This window comes from Girardinichthys multiradiatus, chromosome 18, assembly GCF_021462225.1.
Source record: "Girardinichthys multiradiatus isolate DD_20200921_A chromosome 18, DD_fGirMul_XY1, whole genome shotgun sequence".
Lineage (NCBI taxonomy): Eukaryota > Metazoa > Chordata > Actinopteri > Cyprinodontiformes > Goodeidae > Girardinichthys > Girardinichthys multiradiatus.
The window spans coordinates 11,832,420-11,840,519 of NC_061810.1; positions in this window are offsets into that span (position 1 = coordinate 11,832,420).

Here is an 8,100-nt window from a genome sequence, read left to right on the forward strand (position 1 = left end):
AGATAAAGTTAAAAGGGGACTAAATGCTGGTAAAAGAGCTCTTGATGATGAGGAAGAAAGAGTTGAAATAAGTAAGAAAATAATGATGGAAAACTTTAAAATTATATTAAAGTTTAAGGCTGGACAGGATATGATTGGAGTAAGTCCTATAAGTTTGTCAAATGGATTAAAGAAAGTTGTTGGAGATGTAGAGTTAGCTAAAGTCTTAAGGGATGGAAGCCTACTTATCATTTGTAAAAATGCTGAGCAAAAGAATAAGGCCCTAAAAATACAAATGGTATGTAAAAGAGAAGTGCTGGAAAGAAAGGTAGTTGGGGAAGAAAGAGGAGAAAAAGGAGTAATATCAGGGATTCCTGTTGGAGAAAACTTGGAGGAACTAAAGAAAATAATAATAGGAGGAGAGATCACAGGGATCAAATGATTACAGGCTTTCAGGAATGGGGAGAAATGGACAGTACATCTGTACTACTGGATTTCAAAGATAAAGTTCTGCCTGATAAGGTGATGATTGGTTATATGAGCTTTAATGTAAGAGCTTGTATTCCACCACCTCTCGGATGTTATAAATGTCGAAGGTATGGACATATTGCGAACATTTGTAAAGAGAAACAGAGATGTGGTAGATGTGGAGGTGAACATCCTTATGGCGAGTGTGGAAACAATCCAGTTAAATGTTGTAACTGTGGAGGAAGTCATACTGCAGCATATGCAGGGTGCATGGTAAGAAAAGAAGCAGTTGAAACTGATAAGAGAATTACTTATGCTGAAGCAGTGAAAGAAGTAAGAAATAGTGATAATGATCCAAATGCATATTTTGATATGAAAAGAGGGGAAGACAATAATCAGTGTAATATTACATTGGGAAAATTGAGTCCTTTTCTTGCATACAGGTCCTTCTCAAAATATTAGCATATTGTGATAAAGTTCATTATTTTCCATAATTTAATGATGCAAATGTAACATTTGTATATTTTAGATTCATTGCACACTAACTGAAATATTTCAGGTCTTTTATTGTCTTAATACGGATGATTTTGGCATACAGCTCATGAAAACCCAAAATTCCTATCTCACAGAATTAGCATATCATTAAAAGGGTCTCTAAACGAGCTATGAACCTAATCATCTGAATCAACGAGTTAACTCTAAACACCTGCAAAAGATTCCTGAGGCCTTTAAAACTCCCAGCCTGGTTCATAACTCAAAACCCCAATCATGGGTAAGACTGCCGACCTGACTGCTGTCCAGAAGGCCACTATTGACACCCTCAAGCAAGAGGGTAAGACACAGAAAGACATTTCTGAACGAATAGGCTGTTCCCAGAGTGCTGTATCAAGGCACCTCAGTGGGAAGTCTGTGGGAAGGAAAAAGTGTGGCAGAAAACGCTGCACAACGAGAAGAGGTGACCGGACCCTGAGGAAGATTGTGGAGAAGGGCCGATTCCAGACCTTGGGGGACCTGCAGAAGCAGTGGACTGAGTCTGGAGTAGAAACATCCAGAGCCACCGTGCACAGGCGTGTGCAGGAAATGGGCTACAGGTGCCGCGTTCCCCAGGTCAAGCCGCTTTTGAACCAGAAACAGCGGCAGAAGCGCCTTACCTGGGCTACAGAGAAGCAGCACTGGACTGTTGCTCAGTGGTCCAAAGTACTTTTTTCGGATGAAAGCAAATTCTGCATGTCATTCGGAAATCAAGGTGCCAGAGTCTGGAGGAAGACTGGGGGGAAGGAAATGCCAAAATGCCAGAAGTCCAGTGTCAAGTACCCACAGTCAGTGATGGTCTGGGGTGCCGTGTCAGCTGCTGGTGTTGGTCCACTGTGTTTTATCAAGGGCAGGGTCAATGCAGCTAGCTATCAGGAGATTTTGGAGCACTTCATGCTTCCATCTGCTGAAAAGCTTTATGGAGATGAAGATTTCATTTTTCAGCACGACCTGGTACCTGCTCACAGTGCCAAAACCACTGGTAAATGGTTTACTGACCATGGTATCACTGTGCTCAATTGGCCTGCCAACTCTCCTGACCTGAACCCCATAGAGAATCTGTGGGATATTGTGAAGAGAACGTTGAGAGACTCAAGACCCAACACTCTGGATGAGCTAAAGGCCGCTATCGAAGCATCCTGGGCCTCCATAAGACCTCAGCAGTGCCACAGGCTGATTGCCTCCATGCCACGCCGCATTGAAGCAGTCATTTCTGCAAAAGGATTCCCGACCAAGTATTGAGTGCATAACTGTACATGATTATTTGAAGGTTGACGTTTTATGTATTAAAAACACTTTTATTTTATTGGTCGGATGAAATATGCTAATTTTGTGAGATAGGAATTTTGGGTTTTCATGAGCTGTATGCCAAAATCATCCGTATTAAGACAATAAAAGACCTGAAATATTTCAGCTAGTGTGCAATGAATCTAAAATATATGAATGTTAAATTTTCATCATGACATTATGGAAAATAATAAACTTTATCACAATATGCTAATATTTTGAGAAGGACCTGTAGAACTTATTGCTGTAGAAATTTGGACAAATAATGGGAATATTACAATAATAAATTATTACAATCCTTGCAAACAATTAGTAAAGTTAAAACTTGAAACTATCCTAGAACACTGGAGAGGGAAAATAGTTTGATGTGGGGACTTCAATGCACATAGCACTTTTTGGGGAGATCAAGATGATTATAATGGAGGAATTTTAGAAGAGATGATTGAAGAAAAAGAATTGGTAATATTAAATAATGGAGCAGGCACTTGGGTTGACTTGGTAAGAGGTAAAGAATCAGCTATTGATTTGACCTTAGTTTCTCAATCTTTTGCTGGTAGTTGCAGCTGGAGAGTATGTAAAGAAAGCACAATGGGGAGTGATCATTATCCAATTTTTGTCAGGATGGAAATAGATTCAGAAGAAGACCAGGTAGAAATTGAGGAGAGATGGAAATTTGGGAAAGCAAATTGGGATAATTTTAAAGTGATGAGTGAGGTTAATATTAAAAATATAGATACAAGTAAGCCGATAAATTAATTAAATTCAGAAATCAGTAAATGTATTATTAATACAGCCAAAATATTCATTCCTAGAAGTAGTGGTATTAAAAAAAAGAAGATAGTTCCTCGGTGTACACCAGAATGTTCAACAGCAATTAAACACTGGAATAAGGCTTTTAAAACACTTAAGAAAATTATTTGTTTCCAAAATCTGATCAATTACAACAGGAAACAGGCAGAAGTTAGGAAAACTACAACACATGCTAAAAGGGATTATTGGAGGGAATATTGTGAGTCTTTGGGGAAAAATACTGCATTAGACAGGGTTTGGAATACTATTAAAAAAATGTCTGGAAATTCAAAAGAATATTTTTTCCCAGTAATAAAAGATAAGGTTAATATTATAATAGATAATAAAAATAAAGCTGAATTATTAGCAAAAGTGTTTGCAAAGATACATAGTACAGATAATCTAAATAATAAAGAAAAAAAGGACATGAAATAACATTACAGAGAAATATTGAATTATTACATAATGATGAAGATTATGAGGATTTTTTTTAATATGAAGTTTTCTTTCATAGAGTTAAATAAAGCACTGAAGAATTCCATTAAATCAACTCCGGGGGGTGATCAAATCAGTTATAGTATGTTAAACAAGTAATATTATTAGAATTGTATAATAAGGTGTCGGAGGAAGGGATATTACCTGATAAATGGAAGGAAGCCATCATTATACCTATTTGTAAACCTGGTAAAGATCCTAATTCAGCTGAAAGTTATAGACCAATCGCTCTAACATCATGTATAGGTACAATTATGGAAAAAATGGTAAATAACAGATCGATTTATTTTTTAGAATCTAAGAAAAATAAGTGTTATCAATTTGGATTTAGAAAAGGCAGAAGTACAATAGATCCTGCATTATGTCTGGAACATGATATTAGATGGGCTCAGATTAATAAGGAGAATTTAATAGCAGTTTTCTTAGATGTGGAAAAGGCTTATGACATGTTATGGAAAGAAGGGCTGTTGATTAAAATAAAACAAATAGGTATAAGGGGTAAAATATATACATGGATAAAAAATTTCTTAACTGAGAGAAGTATTAGAGTAAAAATAGGTGGGGAAATAAGTTCAAAATATCAAGTTGAAAATGGTACTCCCCAAGGTAGTATAATAAGTCCTATGCTATTTATTATAATTAATGATATTTTTAGTAGTATAGATAAATATTTTGGTGTTTCATTATTTGCAGATGATGGTATTATTTGGAAGAGGGGAAGAAATATAGAATTTGTAAATATGAAATTACAAGAGGCCTTAAATAGTGTAGAAGCTTGGGCTTTAGAATGGGGATTTAGGTTCTCAATATCCAAATCTAAAGTTGTTGTTTTTACAAATAGGAAATTAAATAGTAACGTAAATCTCAAATTATATGGGAATGTCATAGAAAGGATAGATCAAATGGAATATTTGGGTATCTGCTTTGATAAAAAACTTACATGGAAGATACATGTTGGTAAAATAGTTGGAAAAAGTAAAATAATTTTAAATATAATTAGATGTTTGAGAGGTAAAGAATGGGGAGCAGATAGGAAAGCATTAAAAACTATTTATATTGGACTAATTAGATCAATATTTGATTATGGATGTATTTTATACAATTCAGCTTCAAATAGTTTATTAAAAAAATAGATAGAATACAATATCAGGCATTAAGACTTTGTTGCGGAGTGATGAAAAGTTCTCCAGTTTCAGCTCTACAAGTTGAGATGGGGGAGATGCCACTGGAGCTCAGGAGAGAACAATTAGCCATAATTTACTGGACAAATATTAAAGGACATAATGAAGGTCATCCTCCATATGTTATGCTGCAACCTTGTCAAAAAAGTAAAGAAACAAATTCATAGTTTTGGATGGATAATAATAAATAAAATAAAAGATTTAGGAATAGATAACTTTTTAGTTAGGCCTGTGGTTGTTATTCCTGTTATTCCATCATGGGTCTTTGGACAGGCTGAAGTTGATTTAAACTTACTGAAAAAAGGGAGACAGTTAGGAAGGAAAGAGGTGGAAAGTTATATAGAAAAAGAATATTCAGAATATATGCAAATATATACAGATGCTTCTAAAATGTTAAATGATAAAGTAGGTATAGCATTTGTAATTCCGGATTTAAATATTATGAGAAATAAAAGAATAACAGATAAATTGACAGTGTATACAGGTGAATTAATGGCTATTTTAATGGCTTTAGAATGGATTGAGGAAACAAAACAGAGGGAGGGTTTAATTTGTTCAGATTCAAGTAGTGCATTAATAAGTATTCGAGAGTTAAATTCAGATTCAAGGCAAGATATTATATTGGATATAATTAACTCAATTTTTAGGATTAAAAATTATGGGTCTCATGTTAAACTAGTTTGGATTCCTGCCCACATTGGTGTGGTAGGAAATGAGTTGGCTGATAGTTTTGCTAAGAGTGCAGCAAAAAAGAATATGGTTGATTTAAATATTAAAATAAGTAAAAATGAGGTAAAGAATATTATTAAAATGTATATCAAGAAGAAATGGCAAGAACAGTGGGATAGAGGAGGCAATGCTAGATTTTATTATAGCATCCAAAAAAAAAGTTGGAGAATTTAGGAAATGTAATAGAAGTAAAAAAGAAGAAGATATTATTTCTAGAATAAGGTTTGGACATACAGGATTAAATAGTACTCTTAAAATAATTAATAAACATAATACAGGTTGTTGTAATTATTGTGGAAAATGAGAAACAGTGCAACATATATTTTTAGAATGTAATAAGTATGTTCAGGAAAGAGATGTATTACTTAGAGATTTAAGTAGGAATAAAAATAAATTAGACGTTAGGGACTTGTTTCAGAGATCATCTGAAATAACAAAAAAAAACAAAAAGAGGAAACTAGCACTTTCTCATCGCACTGTAAAAATAGAGAAGTATATCTGTGCCTCCAGTGTAGCTTTTTCTGTAAGTCTGAAGTAGAAACAGTGTCCTCAAAACACTTGGGAAGGGTGTTTTAAATAATTTTTCTATGATTAAACATTTCCTGAAAATAACCATTCTAATGCCAGATCTGTATGATAAGGGACGTAATAGAAATGCAGAAGAAGAAAATTACAGTGTGCTTCCTTTGTAAATCTGTGCTCTAAGTCTTACCCGTTAGCTCTCCTTGCTCTCCATACCTTGGGGTGGGTTGTAGCTGGCACGATCTGTTATTAAATTCCTTTGCTAATGCCTAAACACACAGAAACACACAAAAACATGGGTTTGGCAGGACATGTTGCACACATATTTTACACACCAGTGAGGTGTGTAAAATATGACTCAATGTTCAGGTAATGTTTTTCCTTCATATAAAAGGAGGAGAGACAGATTTATACTCAGGCCACAGTCCAGCTAACAATCTCCTAATTCTTGAGTAATGCTGTCACACTTGTGTTTCTCCCTGAGAAAATAATACATGCTTATGTAAACGCTTTAATACAAGATGTGAACTGGATAGTGACAAAGATCTTATCACCTTTTCAGTTCATTTAAAGCAACAAAAAGACAGAAAGGCGTCTGCATTTTAGGGTGGTGGACAATGATTTCATTCACCTTTTGGTTCCCAACTATTTAAATCACTTTCATTAGTCTGTCAGCGTTGACAGCAGAAGAAGGGATTACTTGTTATTCTGAGACACTAGAAAGCAAGTGAGCAGGGTAGAGCCCTCATTGTCAATGAGGGGACTGCTGCTGTAACTGAGAACCTGCAACTGTAGCCAAACAGACAACCCTTTTATTTATACACACAATGTGTCACATGATATAAAGGTGTTTGTATGAAGGAGAGAGTGCATACCCAGGTAAGATGCACAAGAGTGTAACAAAACAGATTACAAGATACAGCAATATTAAGCAATATATTAATATTTTTTAGAAAGAACTGATGTTACACACTTAGTGTAAAAAGGTAAGTACTATTACCCAGTACCAGTTCAAAAGTGGAAGTTGGAAACTGTTATATAACATCATCCTTAAAATAAACTGCTGGTTAAGTAATGATATATATTTATAGAGAAAACACAGCTGGATCAACTGCAACGTTGATTTACAGTTTACAATGCAAAATAAACTATTTAGCAGCTCTTAGCACACTTTTCACAGGACTATTATGCAGTAAGCTGTTTAATCTAGACAAGAGAAGTAACAACATGACACATTTACAAGTTTATGTCAGTATATTCACTCCTGAGTAAAAACAGCATGCTTTGATTTTAGGAAAATGTACCGTTTCTTTACTAAGAAGTGTGATCGCTAATTCGAATTAATTTTCACCCTCTGCCCCTGTTTTTAACCAAGGACCAGCACTCTACTTTGTTACTCCCTTGGTATTTTCCCTTAAGTTTACTCTAACGCAGTGACGTCCTACATGAGCTCTTAAGGGAAGTTGCCCAGCATGTTTTTAGGTGTTTCCACGTGAATTACATTACATGCTTCCTTATCAGGATCTCTGCAGAACGTGGGAACATGCTGAGGAGGTAATTCAGACAATTAATTCAGTTTATATGGAGCAGGAAGACATCTAAGGTTGGACACCACCGCTCAAGGCAGTTGTTATGGAGGCACCAACCAATTGCCAAAATTTAGATTCAGACATAACATTGCCATAGCCATGAGACAGTGGATGTGATCTTTACCTTCACAGAGTTGCTAAGGCGGTCATGGGAGTTTTATTGCCAGTCCACATGTGTTTTATGGATCTGGCAAAGGTTTACAGCTGGGCCTCCTGATATATTTTTTGTGGGGTGATATGGCTAAGGTCTGTCATAGTGAAGAAAGAGCTGGGCTGAAAGGCAAAACTCTAGATTTGCTGCTACAACTATGTTCCAAACTTAATCTGAGGATATGAGAAATGGGTCATGACCAAAAGACAGAGATCCTGCATTCAAGCAGTTGAAATGACCTTCAGAATCAGAATCAGAATCAGAAAAGCTTTATTGCCAAGTACGTTTTTGGACATACAAGGAATTTGTTTGGCGTAGTCGGTGCAATACAGTACAAATTAAACAGTATAAACATATCTACAATATAATATAAATATAT